Source organism: Lontra canadensis, unplaced genomic scaffold, assembly GCF_010015895.1.
Source record: "Lontra canadensis isolate GAN:19392208 unplaced genomic scaffold, GSC_riverotter_1.0 scaffold11, whole genome shotgun sequence".
Taxonomy (NCBI): domain Eukaryota; kingdom Metazoa; phylum Chordata; class Mammalia; order Carnivora; family Mustelidae; genus Lontra; species Lontra canadensis.
Window position 1 is genome coordinate 12,683,697 of NW_022631005.1, and position 14,393 is coordinate 12,698,089.

Sequence of the window (14,393 nt, forward strand, 5' to 3'; positions counted from 1 at the left end):
AATAGAGGGAGAGAGTGGAAAAGGCTTTCATACATTTTCTTTAGGCAGGTCAAGATTTTCAATAGCTCTTCTTACCAGGCCCTTCAAGAGGCAGGGCTTAATAACATTCAGGACAAAGTGTGAAATGCTGCCTCTTTCCATGATGCTGCCTGGTAGAAGGGTCTCTTGAGATTTGCTGCTGCAGGCTGCTAGCATTTCGTTTTGATGTTATTGTTGCTGTTCTGGGTTTTAAATATTTTAATGAAAATTTTTATTGTGTTTGTGGACTGGCTTTTAGCAAAGGCTGCAGTTTAAGAAATTCTAATAAATGAATGAGAGATGTGTATAGAGAGAATTAAAACTGAAACCTAGTTAACCCACAGCTAAAGAGAATTTCATAAAGTGTGATAGAATCTGATGTTGTTTTAGAAGGTGAAGTCCATGACTAGGTGCTAGAGAAATAGATTACGCCTCTCTTTCAGAACTATTACAAACTGCCAAAGTCTGCACTTTCTTCACTGGTTTGGTGAGTATTTGATTGTCTCCTTCTTTCAAGTGGACCATTATTGTTGTTGTGATGGGGTCTGATGTTTCAGAGCACTGCCCGATTATACAAAGAACAAAGACGATGAAGAAAGTGATGTCCTGCCTAGAAAACCCAGCCTTGCGTCACCATCTCCTTCCTCTTGCGAATAGGCAATGAAGTCTTATCCACAAGAGCTCTCTGTTTATACATTTTATGAATAGACCTAAATATCTAAGTGTATGTATAAAATATTTTCAATGAGCAATACAGCTCATTTTGTGAACTGTACTCCTTCCTCCCACCTCTGGTTTTGATGCCTTAGGGCCTTTCCATAAAAAATGATCTTATGCAATCCAGCTTGGTGGTTTTCACATGCTTTAAAAATGCATTCTCTTTTGGTGTGATGGTGCCAGGAGCGCTGTAGGATTGTGTGGGCTTATCCCTCCCTTCCTGTGCTTCCAATTGTCCAAAGATAAAATGGAAAATAATTATGAGAAGTGATGGTGCTGGTCATTTGCTTGTTTACTCTCAGACCTATTCCTTGCCCTTCTCAGGCTCTGCTCTGCGTGGTCAGGGTCAGACAAAGAGAGGCAGGGGCAGGGAATGGAAGGGTGGGAGGAAGAGAGAGACCTGGGGTTTCTGCTTTCTTTCTGTCTCAGGTAGCAATTCCGGCACTATTTCCAGTTCCCAAACAGCCCCTCTTGTTGACCCCAGCTTCTTGTTGACCCTAGGGCAGGCTTGTCTAAATCCAGCTGTCTCCAGGCTGCCCCAGTCTCTGGGATCTGGCAATACTACCTCCTGCCTCCCTCCTTCCATTTGTAGTGAAAAACCCCATTATTTCCTGGTTATAAGTATTGCATGACTATTATAAAGAAAATAAAAACAAAACTATAAAAAGAAAAAAGTTGAATTACCTGAAACCCCACTATCTAGCAATAACCATAATCAACATATTAGTATGTTTCCTTCCTGTGTTTTTCTGCTATAAATACGTATAAACTGGGAATGTTTTTGGAAACATCAACTAGATGCTATTAGTGGCTTCCTGGGGCTATAATTTGTGGATGAGCTTCTGTGATAAAAGCTTTGCTATCAGAATATCATTCCCATTCTCAGGATGATGGGCGCAAATGCCAAAATATGGCAAATTGTGGATATGGCCCCCTGACCCTCTACCAAAATACACACATGCACATGTACACACACGTGCACACGTATACACCGCCACCACAATCATCACCACCAAACCCAGTTGTCCTGAAGCCACCTCCAGGACAAATGCCTTTGGAAGAAGTCCCACCTGTGTATTGTCCACTGCAGACTGATGCCGACAGGCTCAGAAGATTTCTTTCCAAAGGGAAGCAGGTTTGGGCAGCAATTCTAGGAGGCCCACAAGCAAATGTGTTCCTTCGGCAGAGTAACAGCACTAACAAATCCTGTATGTTTGTGGTGCTTTTCTTCTGATGAGCTCAAAGTGTCTGGCATTATCAAACCCCTTGTTTTGCTTCCCCATGGGGATGTGGGGAGGCTGCTTTCATTCCTTCTTTGCACATGGGGCATCTGGGACCCACAAGGTAACCACATGACCAACATCCCCTGACACTTCTAACTCTGAGAAGTTTATGATTTATCCATGGCAGCTGGATAAATTGCTCCCAGAGATTCTAGTTCTGTAGGTTCTGGGGCGGGGCTAGATAATCTGGATTTTCCCAAAGCCCTCAGATGCCGGTATGTAGCTGGGAATGGGAACTGTTGTGCTAGGAACCTTGTTATGTTCACACTAACTAGTGTCCTTTAAACTCATGTGGTCATGTTAGGTGCTAGTGTTTGTGAAATTTTTGTATTCTTTACAGTGTCAGTCCTTTAACCTTAAGGTGGCTTAAATGGGGGATATTCAGGCCTTTTTTGGTCATGATTGGTCCTTTCCCTGCTTCTGGCTGTCTGTGTAGATGGTTTTCTATGCTTGTCACCTTGCCTCATTGGGTGCAGGGGAGCCTCATGTCTTGGAACCAGAATGTGAGCTCATACCTTTGATGACCACAAGGTGAGCCTTAGGCAACATTGGAAAAAGGTCAAAGCTCCTCTCTGGATCCCTCCTGTGTCTCCTTTCGGACCCAGCTATCTCTGCTGTCATAAAATTTCCCACTGGGCTCCACCCTGGCTCTGAGAGTATGAATTGACTCTAAATGATCAAAGGAGACAAACAATCTGACTTCGCTCTCTCTTTAGAATTCTTTACTCCAGGCTCGATTTCCTCAGTGGCTGGGTCGTTAGCCAATCTGAATTAATCTGTTGGTGGAAGAAAAGTGGATGAGATTGCTGCAAAACAAACTAACTCAATACTGAGGGGGTCAGGAGTTTGGGAAGGTCTTTGGATCAGGCATATGGGAAGAGTTTAGTTGGATGGTTCCCGCTTGGGTCTTTAATGACATTGCTGTGAATTATCATCTCGAGGCTGGGCCCTGGCTAGAGGACTAGCATCCTAGATGGCTCACTCATGTGGCTTTAGCTGGAGCCTCAGCTTCTCTCCTTTCCCACAGGGCTGCTTGAGTGCCTTCGTGACATGGCAGCCGGCTTCCCTCAGAATGGGTCATATAAAAGAAGGTAATAGAGTCAATGTTACTGTAATAGTGATGTAACCACACAAGCGGTAGCTATACTTGTAGGAACACAGTGCAATATGTAGACTTGTCAAATTGCTAAGTTGTACAACTGAAACTGTTACATTGTGTGTCAACTCCACTCAAATATTAATAGTAATAATAATGATAAAACAAGAACAAAAAAAGAGGATAGGGAAGAAGCCACACCTCCTTTTATGTCCTAATCTCAGAAGCCACACTGTATCACTGCCATTTCTACCACTTTCTTTTAGCTAGACATGTCACTAAAATCAGTCTGAATTTAAGCAAAGGGGGATTAGGCTCCACCTTTTGAAGGGAGGAGTATCAAAGAATTCACGGAGTATTTTAAAAATATCACGGTGGATAACCCTGTAATATGCTAACCCTTCCAGATAGCATATTTGCATATTAATAAGGCCTCAAGCTGTTCAATGCTTAATAAATGCTATAACTCCCTTTTCTGACCTACAGACTTTAGAGAGGGAATAATGGGGACATTTCCGTCTCATGTTGATTTTTTAATTCCCTCCCCTGATTGTGACATGTATACACACACACACACACACACACACACACACACGCAATCACCCTTGCTAGTTCTGGATCTGGTCCACATCTGATGAGTCATCTGACCACTGTTGCAAGCAAAACTTTCTCTCCCACAGGGCCTTCCCTACCCCCATTTCCAGTCAGGCACTGGTCTCTCTCGTTTCTGACTTTTATTTTGAATACTTCATCCCAGTAATCCTATTCTTTGTCCTCAGTTTGGCCTTGAAGAAAAGCAGAGCAAGAACTGGAATGACATTTGTAAGGAGGAGGAAAATCTTTTCCTTCCGCCTATGTATTCAGGAGTTGTGATATCCCTATATCCTAGCAACAGTCTTGGAGGTGAGGCAATGCTTTGTGAGAATCAAAGCAAGTCTGACTGTTGCAGCGTGAGTATTGAAAAGGCCTTTGAAAGATGAAAAAACTGCCAATTATATGTCTTTGAATTGGATTCCATCCAAGCCCTCCCTGAAGGAATCCCATTTACCTGATGTCTGAGTGGGGCCAGGAAGGGAGGAAGGAAGCCTGGAACTAGGCATAGAGTGCCCAAGTGAATGAAGCAATTTCTTTTGACAAAGAATGATAGCTGTTTCCCAAGTTAGGTTAGTGAAATGTGACAGGTGGAATAAACCAAAAATTATGGCTTTGTCACGCTTCACCCAGGACATCACGAATTAAAGACTTGTAAATCACCTGCAAATATGCCATTAATCAATGGTAAAGGAGTAAGAATGCTCTGTGTAGGTCAAATATGCAAAGGAAATTGCCCTAGGAGGAGACACATCTTCCGAACCCTGCTCTCTTCTTTATCTAGCCTAAGGAAGACCTGCTTTTGTAGCCTTTTGGAAAAAAGACCTCATTATTACAAAACGTATAGGAACAGTGTTGCTGATTATAAAGTGGCATGTTTGTAATGTCTTCCTAGGGACATGGATGGAATCTTACTTGGTTTGTTATTTCATCTGGGTGTGTTTATGAGGGATGTTAATTAGGAGGAGCAGGTGGCACTGTGTAGATTTGATATAAAGCATCCTTTTCTGAGTGGTTACTGAGTGCCAGGCATCAAAGCAAGGCTTGCTACTTGCATTATTTTATTTAACCATAATAACAATCCAGAGAGATTGGTTATTATTAGCTCCATTTTATTTTACAGATGAAAAACTGGAGTTTCAGGAGGGTTGCATGATTTGCCCATGGTCACACAGCCAGTGAGCAGCCAAGCCAACCTTAAAGCACAATGTGAACTCTGTTTTGCCTTATAGATCTAAACATTGCTTGAAGGAGGGGGTGTGGTACTAAAATCTCCTGCCTCCCATGAAGCACAGTTTTAGACTTTTCTGAAAAGCAGTGAAATGACTTTGTGCCTTTTCTCAGCATCTTAATCTGTAAAATGGGCTAATGGTTAGATTAATGTGGGGATCAAATGAGATAGGTTAAATTTCTTAAACTGGAAAATTCAATTTATATTCAATACATTATGTTCTCACTTCATTTAGAGCCCGCTTCAAGAGTGGTCAGATTAGCTAAAGGGCATATAGTGGTTTCTCGCTGTGTCCAAAGCCTTCTATTAAGACTGACTATTTGCAGAGTTTGGACGATGATGGTATTTCCACCTAGTGCTCTTGTGTTATTTCTTGAGAATTAGAGCATAATGAGTATAGGGGCTGGCTAAAATTGTCAGAGCAAAAAGGTAACATTGTTTGCATGAGTTCTATGCTCTCACACTTTTGAAGTTGAGCTCTGTGAGTACTAAATCATTACCTTTGTAGAAGATAAGCAGTTGCCCATTTTCAAATATTAAAATATAAAAACAAAGGCAAAGGAAAACATGCTAAAATGATTATTTAGTGCAAAATGCAGGAATGACCCTGAGTTTCAAGTACAAGAGAAAAACAACCCGAGCTCTTCTCCCATATAAATTCAGGTGGGAAAGAGCAGTATACAATGAAATAATTGAATAAATAACATGAGATATTTATAAGATGAAATTTCTCTTCCTAGAGAGAATGTCCTGAATGCAAAATGTAAAATATTTATCTTCTTGCTACTCACCATTGTCTATTTTAAATAAGGTTGTCTAGTTCATTAATAATGAAGAAGACAGCAGAACACCATGATTCTTGAGATCATTGTACAATTTTATAATAATTTATCATTTCTAGGTGCTTACTTTCATATATTATTTTTCTGTGCATCAATATCTGCAAAATGGAGGCTCTCAAAATTGTCCTTCCTTAATGGATTCAGAAATCCTGCAGCTCACAAAAGTGAGCTTCCAAGCGTGGAATACTTTGAAGAAGTGGTGGATGAAAAAACTTGAATTTAGGTTTATTTTGGTGTCCAATATGCAAGAGTCCTTAGTCCCATGCCTCCTACCACATCATTTTTCAAAGGAGACAACCGAAGCCTTAATGAACAAACTCAGGGGTGAAGGAACTATGGGTAGAACCCTGGTATTCTGTTTCTTTCTTTTTTAAAAAAATCTATTTATTTGTCAGATTGAGAGAGAGAGAGAGAGAGAGAGAGAGATCGAGCACAGCAGGGGAGTGACAGGCAGAGGGAGAAGCAGGCTCTCAGCTGAGCAGGGAGCCTGATGCTGAGCTAGATCCCAGATGCTTAACCCACTGAGCCACCCAGGCGTCCCTGGTGTTCTGTTTCTTAAAGCGTGCTTTGATTCCATCCTAGTGTGCCTCACACTGAGCCACGGCTGTTCTCACGGCTTCTGCTTTGCATTCTGGTTGGAGCTGGGGTATGTAAGGGATACTGAGTGTGCGGAAGTCAGGACACAATGGGAGTCAGCCTTGTAAAAGATTTCAAAACTCCTTAAGCATTTTTCCAGCCCACAACATTTGCATTGACCTCACTCCCTGCCCACCTAATCATGTTATTCCCTATCAGACAGCAAGTACAAATACCGGCAGCCATAGCCTCAATTTTCCCAAAGCCACCCATTCCTGTAAAGCCAAGGGAAAACAGAAAGGAGGGCTGAGTCCTCTCAGCTTAGTTTCTTCTTGGAACTGGCCCAAGTTTCTTCTCTTTTCTCCAGATTGCTCGTAGTCTCTCTAGTCACCTGAGTTTATTTTCGAGGCTGGTGCGGATGGTGGAACGAAGATATGCAGAGCTGTGTGCCCACGTGTAACTGCAGGGGCCAAGATGGTGATGTAAGATTGCTGGATGCTCCCAGAACCAGACAGATGGATGTAAACAAAGTGCAAAGTGAGGCTGAGAGTGGCTCCCAGCAGGGAAAGAAAGGTGCAGGTAAAGCACAGGACCTCCTGATTCTCTAATCTCATCTTGAATACCCCTATTTTAATTCAATGCCATATTGTTTGCTCGTAGATAGGACCGGCTGCTTTGGGCTCAGAGCAACAAACATGTTCCAGACATTGTGCGAGGTGCTGGAAAAAACAGCCAAGGATAAGACGCATTCCCTTGTCGTCCACAGGTCATCACCATCATCAGCATCACCTGGGGACCTGATAAAGTGCAGACACCTGAGCTTCCCTCTGACCCTCTGAACTTGTTGAGTCAGAGTATCTGAGGGTTAGACCCAGGAATCTGCTATTAAAACAAGCCTCCCTGGTTAATTTCTGTAAAATTTGAGAGAAGGCAAGTGAGAGGGTCTTGAATGGCTCCTTGTTAGAAGTGGAAGAACAGTCGTGTGTCCTAGTTGAGAACAAACCCTGCTGGGCTCTCTCGATACCTAGAAGGACAGAATGTTTGACTTTGGAGCTGCCTGGACTTGTGGGCCCTTGGCAGGACTTGCATAGATGTGAGGGGTGAGTAACTAGAACTACTTAGGGAATTTTCATTAACTTAAGTACTAAGAGCAATTTAAAGTCAGGTCAGGAAATATTTACTGATACCTATTATGGTCATGGTGGTTTGGGGAACGAAGATGTCTAAGGCAAGCACTTGCCTTGCACTTAGCGGCAGACATAAAACTTACTGAGGTAAGCCAAAGGATGAAAAGTAAGTAAAACTTTAGGGAGAACGGAGTATGGGTAACAGCGTCTTGTATGGGGGAGGGGCATTTAAATATGCACACTGGGGAGTGCCATCACCATCATCAAAGGTTGCTCCTTTTTGTCCCCCTTTTTAACAACTAATTAGGCATCCATCCACGCACAGAAGTGTTTCTTTGAGAGTTGTGTAGTCCAGCACCAAACATGAGAGGACCTTGGAGGAGTGCAGCCCACCTGTGCATCAGACGATAGGCAGACAGGCCTTGGCTTGGGCTGTGGAACCAGCAGGAGCCTTCTGGGCTGCCGCTGGAGAAGACCTGTAGCATGCCCATGGGTAGAGAGAGACTTAGTAGAAATCCAGCCTCCCGAAGGGGAGATTCCACCACTCCCCTGGAGAACTCCTGGGAGAGAAGGTAAGGGGGTTGAGGTGGTTGAGGGTATTCACTGATGGGGACATGGGGCTTATTTTGTTTGTTTGTTTTTGTTTTTTGAAGATTCATGCAGTAAAATGAATGCTCCTTTCTACTAGTTAAAAATTAACACCTATTAACACAATGAGTTAGATATTATTGCTCTTCCTACTTTCCAGATGACAAAATCAAGGCTAAGGGAAGTCAGTTGCCCAATGTTACATAGCAGAGAAGTAGTAGATCCAGGATTTTAACTCAGTAGTCTGTCTTTGGGGCTTTGGCACTAGGTACACAGATCAGGGAGCTGGTTGAGAAGACATGCACGGTCCACATGGCTCTGCTCTCTCTTCCCCTTGGGCTTCTGCAGACCAACTACATGATGGTATCCTCCGGAGGAGAAAGGAGAGCTGTGACACTTAGGAAAGTCTACCCTATGAAGGGGAGGATGAGAGAAGCTATGGGAGCTAGAATAAGCTGAGATTTTTACAGAGTCAACAAAGCCAGCACAACACTACAGGTCATTTCTTCTCTGTCCAGAGGTGAAAGGCAACCTGTGGCCTTTCTCAACACTCAGGTGTGCATTTGTACAGGAGCCCGTTAGCTCTCCTTTAGCTGCTAGTTTTCCTGCTGGTGTCAGCAGCTCAGGACAGGAACACAGAGGCAGGGTCAGTTTTACTCAGGATCGAGGGTTGGCAACATGGGTTATGTAGGTGGAAAAGGAAACACTTTGAGGAATCCTAGGGTTCTGGCAAAAACATAACTTGTAATGCCTGATTTTGATGTTGGATGCAGAGAAAAGTGAAGCTGAGAGGCTACAGAGTTTTGGGATAACTGTGGTGGTTGGTATCAGATAGAGGACAAACAGCATTAGAATGATGAGTTTGGAAGCTGGGAGGTGCTGGCCACAGCAAGGCTTGTGAATGATTGCACTGAGTGGTGCAACCAAGTGAGCAGTTGGGGCTTATCAGCGAGGAACTGAGATGAGAGAGGAGGGTGTTGAAGGAATCATTATGTGAATGCTGAGGTCACTGGATATGTTGGTGCTGCTGGAGAAAGTCAGTATGGAGGACTTCTGGAAGTGTCCTCGAGTGGATGGAAGGCAGTATGATCTGAACAAGATGTTCTAAGTTATACCAGATCTTGCACAAAGCAAGCTGTGACCTGTGGGTGATTATTAAATGATGGTAATAAGAGGCAGGGGATGGCACTGATTAGAGATGGGCTTATCAAAGGGGTGGTCCTTGAGCTAAGCCTGAAAGCAGGAGAGATTCTTTGGCTTAAGGAGGGTTGTAGAGTGATGAGAGCAGGAGAATTAATGAGGCAAAGCATGAGACAAGCCGTAGAGGGTTGCTTAAAATGTACTTCACTATATAATAGTGATTGTAATTATCAATTGTGCAAATGTGCGTATTACTTATTAATATAAATTGCATTGGGGGCTTGCTTTAATGGTATAGCTTCTTCGCCCTAGCAACATTTAAGGGACAGTGCATTAGGTCAAACAAATACTGTAGCCATAAAAACAGGCCAGTTTTTTAGAAGATTTATCTTGAATTTCTGAGATAGGCAAATGTATTACACACAGCAATAGGGAGGTGTTTATAGATGTTTGTCTCTTTATCCTATTACCAAGATAGTCATCTATTATTTTTCAGGGAGAGAGAGAGTCAGAGAGAGAGACCATTTTTTTTTTTTAATTTAGCGGTCCAGAAAATTAACTTTTCTGCCCTGATCAATAACTTTGGACAAACATCTCTATCCCAGAACCTACTGGGACCATTCTGGCATTCCTTGGGTTTGGGCATATGAAGGAGCCTATAGATTAGAGATGTCTTCTTTGAATATATCTTGAAATCTTTATCGGTCTTCAGGCATTTCTAATGAATTCTTAGCAGCTACCATTTGCTAATATTTTAGGGGTTTGGTGAAAATTGAGCTGTATTTAAATGGAAACAGAGAGAGTGTGCTTATAAAAGCATGCATGCCAAAACACAGCACTCCCACCCTTTTTCCTGGAGTTGGCGCGGGCCCTGCTCAAAGCTACTGTTCCTTGAGATGTTGATGGGTGAAATAATTACACCAGATATTATACCAGTTACTGCATCCAGAAAAACTGGGCCCTAGTGTTCTGTGATGTGTGGGTTAGAAAGTTGGCTTAGAGAACTTGCTTTAAAAGAGTCTTTTAAAATGGAATGAAAAGGCTTTAATGTTTTGGAGAGAAAAGAAAAGGTGACTTTTGTATGCTTCTTAATGCATATGTGTAGCTTTGAATGGATTTATTATAGAACTCAAGAACAGAAGATTAAGAAATTAAGGATCATGATGCTTAAAATAGATACCACAATTTTTTTTTTTCTCACTTTAAGCAAAGCAATCTGCTAGGCAGGTGAGATTTCTTTAATGATAACAATAAAATATCCAGAAGCCTGGGCGGCTATTCCTCTACCAGTAATATTTCCAAATGGACTTTTGATGAATATTTTAAATTTTATTCTAGCTACATAGAGATAAGCAGAACCAGAGAAAACAAGCTTCTGATGCCCTTCAGGCTGGCCAAAGTACACTAAGTAGAAAGAGCCGCAATGCATTTAAAAATGTTCTTAATCTCCTACAAAATCAAATCAGTCCTCAATTCTCTGCTTTCCTTATCAGATTACAGATTTTTCTTGTGTTTTTGAAATCAGCGACAGCTAGGAAGGAAAAAAATAATCATCCTGGGTCTTTTTATAACCTGTAGAATCGTGTTTCTTCTCTCATCAGATAACGTTCTTCTTCCACTTGCTATTATTGCCATTAAACCATTAATGGAGATAGGGTTAAGCCTCGCTGGGGTTCCAAGGAGACCAGTATGTATGTATAGTTGAAAAAGAGTGATCATGACTATATGTATATTGTGCCTGAAATCGACCCCTTAATATATGCAGATATTCTATTTCTCTGGAGGAGGCAGTGTGTTACCTTTACCTGGGAACAGGACTTCGAGGGCGTGGGACACAGGTGGATGCATTTTGAAAGGTAGAGGCTGGTGGGAAGGATGGGAAGTTGGAGCACTGCTGCTAGAGAGTCCTACGCAGAAGGCACCTGGGGGAAGATGCTGCTAAGAGACAGTATCAAAAGATATTTTTTGCATCTTTTGTAAGATTCCCAGCATAAGAGATGGAGATTTTTTTCTTTTAAAGACTTTTATTTATTTATTTGACAGACAGAGATCACAAGTAGTCAGAGGCAGGCAGAGAGACAGAGGAAGGGAAGCAGGCTCCCCGCTGAGCAGAGAGCCCGATGCAGAACTCGATCCCAGGACCCTGAGATCATGACCTGAGCCGAAGGCAGTGGCCCAACCCACTGAGCCACCCAGGTGCCCCAAGAGATGGAGATTTTTAAAACACTGGGCAAATAGAAAGTCTTGCCTCTGAGGTTTTGCAATGCAATCTGAGGCCTACATGCAGAACTGCAACCCTCTACTGTAGACCCCCTAAATGTATGCACCCACATCTGTGTGCCGCCCCTACTCTTGGCAGAACTGTAGACACCTGCTGTCAGACAGGGTGAGCTATCACCTGTGAGGACATTCATCCTTCCAGATCAGCAAGAGTTGATTCTGTACATAGGAGGAATTTCTAAAAAGCATCAATTTCCTAAAAATTCTCCAGAAGACTTCAGCAGGATGTAAACGCAGAGAGTGATCCTGAGGGACCATAACAATCCTAGAACTTTCCAAGAGGAAGGAAACTCTGACAACAGTCACAGGCAATGTGTCCCAAGACACCTCCCTCTGCATCCTTCATGACTCCCTTCTGCTACTCCTCCCTTGCCTTTTTTCAGAGCCCGTTATACAGTTCCAAGGGACTCAGATGTAAAGGGTTGGTGGTTATTGCTGCTTTTTTTGCCCTTTGGAATCTCTAACTGGGAATGTTTGGGGTCACACAAAGGAGATGTTGTTGGATAGCATGTTCTAGGACAGACATGTCAATCAAAGATACCATAGCTCTTGGTAAATAAATAATATTTTTATAAGTTTTTCTGATACAAGGTAGGGTTTTCTTTGAGTATGGAAATCAGAAGCTAGTCAAAAAATAGCTCTATTTCCTTTTGTGGTAGTGGAAATGGGAGGAGCAATGATGAAGGTGGTAGAGAGAGAGATTGAGAGGGGCCCTGGGTACCAGGCTGTATTTCAGGGCTTGTCAACATTTCCATTACTGAGACCTCAGGTGACTGTAACTTAATGCAACCATAAGCATTTACCCTCTGAATTGAAAGTTATCACTTTGAAACTTATTTTGATGATATTTTGCAATTTTTTTTAAGAAGGGGAAGGATGCATGCCCCTCCTGGGCCATGTTAAAATTAGAAAAGAAACATAGAATGCCTACTTCATTTGGCTATTTTTGAGAGACCTCTGAAATAAGATAATGTAATGTAGGTTTGGAATTAAAGTTTTTTCTATTTCCACAGTTCCCTTTTATTTTTAAATACTGTCTTAACTTACATCTTCTTTGCCTTCCAGAAAGTGTGTGTGCTTGTTTATATAAAATATATTATTCCTTATATCAATCCTCTCTCCACCTCCTCTCAGACCAAGCATTTGGTCTTTTCTGTGAGGCAGTGTGCTTTGGGCTCAGAAAAACAAAGAATGATAAAATAGTCTCTGTCCTTAATAGCAAATTTCTTTTCTCTTGGAGAAACATTTGGTTTGTTTCTTTTTCTTTCTTTTTTAAATTGAGGCAAAATTGATACATAACATTATGTCAGCTGTAGCTGTGCTTGTCATTGAACATCTGTATGTGCTACAAAGTGACCGACCACCAGAAGTCTAGTTACCATTCACCACACAATTGACCCCCTTCCTCTCTGGTAACCATCAATCTGTTCTCTGTATTTATGAGTTTATTTTTGTATTGTTTTCTTTGTTCATTTCCTATACATTTTTTTAGATACATATAGTAGTAAAATCAAATGATTTACATCTTCTTCCAGCTAACTTAGTTCACTTAGCGTAATACCGTCAAGTTCCATCCATGTTGTCATAAATAGCAAGATTTCATTTTTCTTTATGGCTGAGTAGGCTTCCATCGTATACATATGACACATCCTCTATATCCACTCCTCTCTTGATGGACACTTAGGCTTTTCTCATATCCTGGTTATTGTAAATAATGCTGTAATAAACATATGGGTGCATCTATTTTTTTGAATTAGTGTTTTTGTCTTCTTTAGACCCAGGAGTGGAATAGTTGGATCATATGGTAGATCTATTCTTAATATTTTGGGTAAGCTCCATACTGTATACCATAGTGGCTGCATCAATTTACATTCCCACCAACAGTATGTTCCCTCTACTATATATCCTCTTCAACACTTGTTATTTCTTGCTTTTTGATACTAGCAATTCTAACAGGGGTGAGGTGATATTTTAGTTTTGATGTGCACTTCCCTAATAATTAGTGATGTGTAGCATCTTTTCATATACCTGTTGACTATATGTATAAGACATTGGGAAAACATCTATTCAGATCCTCTGCCCATTTGTAACTTACAATTTTCTGTTCATATATAACATATATGTTCATTTTCTTATTGTTGAGTTGTATAAGTTTTTTAAATATATTTTGGATATTGACCCCTTATTGGATATGTGGTTGGCAAATATCTTCTCTCACTCAGTAAGTTACATTTTCATTTTGATGATGGTTTCCTTTGCTGTGTGAAGCTTTTTAGTTTGATTAAGTCTCATTTGTTTATTTTTGCTTTTCCCTTGTGTTTGGAGATATATTCACAAACAAATTTCTTAGACTGAAGTCAAGGAGCTTACTACCTAAATTTTCTTCTAGGAATTTTATAGTTTCAGGTTTTACATTCAAATCTTTTATCCATTTTGAGTTAATTTTTGTGTATGGTGTAAGAGAGTGGTCTAGTTTTATTCTGAAGAGCATGTGACTCTTCAGCTTTTCCAGCATCATTCTGAAGAGTCTGTCCTTTCTCTATTGTACGTTCCTGGCTCGTTTGTTGCAAATTGTTTGTACTTATTTCCGGGTTCTCATCTCTGTTCCATTGATCTGTGTAATCTGTTTTTATGCCCATGCCATAATGTTTTGATTACTATAGCTTTGTAGCATAGTTTGACAATTAGGAGTATAAATATCTCCAGCTTTGTTTTTCTTTCTCCAGATTGCTTTGGCTATTCAACATCTTTTGTTGTTTCATATGAATTTTAGAATTATTCTAGTTCTGTGAAAAATGCCATTGGAAATTTGTTAGGGATTACATTGAATCTGTAGAGTGAGTGCTTTGGGTAGTATGGACATTTTAACAATATTAATTCTTCTAGTCCTTGAGCATAGACTAT